The sequence below is a fragment of the Limulus polyphemus genome, unplaced genomic scaffold (genome assembly GCF_000517525.1).
Source record: "Limulus polyphemus unplaced genomic scaffold, Limulus_polyphemus-2.1.2 Scaffold9968, whole genome shotgun sequence".
Classification (NCBI taxonomy): domain Eukaryota; kingdom Metazoa; phylum Arthropoda; class Merostomata; order Xiphosura; family Limulidae; genus Limulus; species Limulus polyphemus.
Genome location: NW_013675578.1, coordinates 1 through 1,057, shown reverse-complemented (window position 1 = coordinate 1,057; position 1,057 = coordinate 1).

The following is a 1,057-nucleotide window of genomic DNA, read 5'->3' as shown; positions in this document are numbered from 1 at the left end:
TATGTTTAACGTTGAATATTATTTATGATTTTTAACTTTATACACAAGTGCCAAAATACTATAATTAAGCATCAATAGTTTTTATTTTCTTCAAGTTAAGTAACAGATGCGAGTCAACATGTTTATTTTCTTAACCTGTGTTACGGTTTGAACTGCAAACAAGAGACATACTGGTGTACACACACACCTCAGGAAGCTGTTGTATGTAACAACTATTTTAATACAACTGAACATTACGTAATATCAAGTTAATTAACTATTCAGCCCCGAGTAGTTTTAAAACTTTTAAAGCACAGTAATAATGGATTTACTTCAGTGGAGCAGGAACTTATTTTTCTAGGGGAACCAAATTTCAACGAACGTGATATCCCTTACCCATGTATGGTATTGTTGCTAAGCTACTATTAACAATATTTTATTTTCTTGAAAATTCTGACGAATGAAAATTAAAAATGTCTAATGGTAATTCAAATCTTGTTTTAGCACCATAGAAACCATTTACTTGATGGTAAATGCTACTACCCCTACTACTTGCTCTTACCACAAATGGTAGGGGGGGGGGGGGTGCTCTCCCTGTTCTCGTGCAATTGTTTCACTATGAGTTTACTTTATCGTGAATTCATGGAAACGGAAAGGTTTAATTTCGTAATATTATGATATATATTTACAACTACAAAATATTTTTATTAGATGTTGTTTTGCTCTCTTCATCAACTTCTCATGCGGTTTTTACTGTGTTTAAAAACAACAACGTTACTGGCTCTTAAGTTTGTTTGTAGTTTACATCTGCCTTGATTATATGAATGGGCGGTGACGAGGCCTTGGCACAGAGACCTAAATGTTGTCTACTCCTACACTCCATATATATACATTTACACTCAACAAAAATACCGGATTCAATACAACCTACTCTGCTTAAAACTGTCAAAAACAACAATATTAACTGGAAGAACGTTCGAAAACAACAATATTAACTGGAAGAACGTTCGAAAACAACAATATTAACTGGAAGAACGTTCGAAAACAACAATATTAACTGGAAGAACGTTCAAAAAAA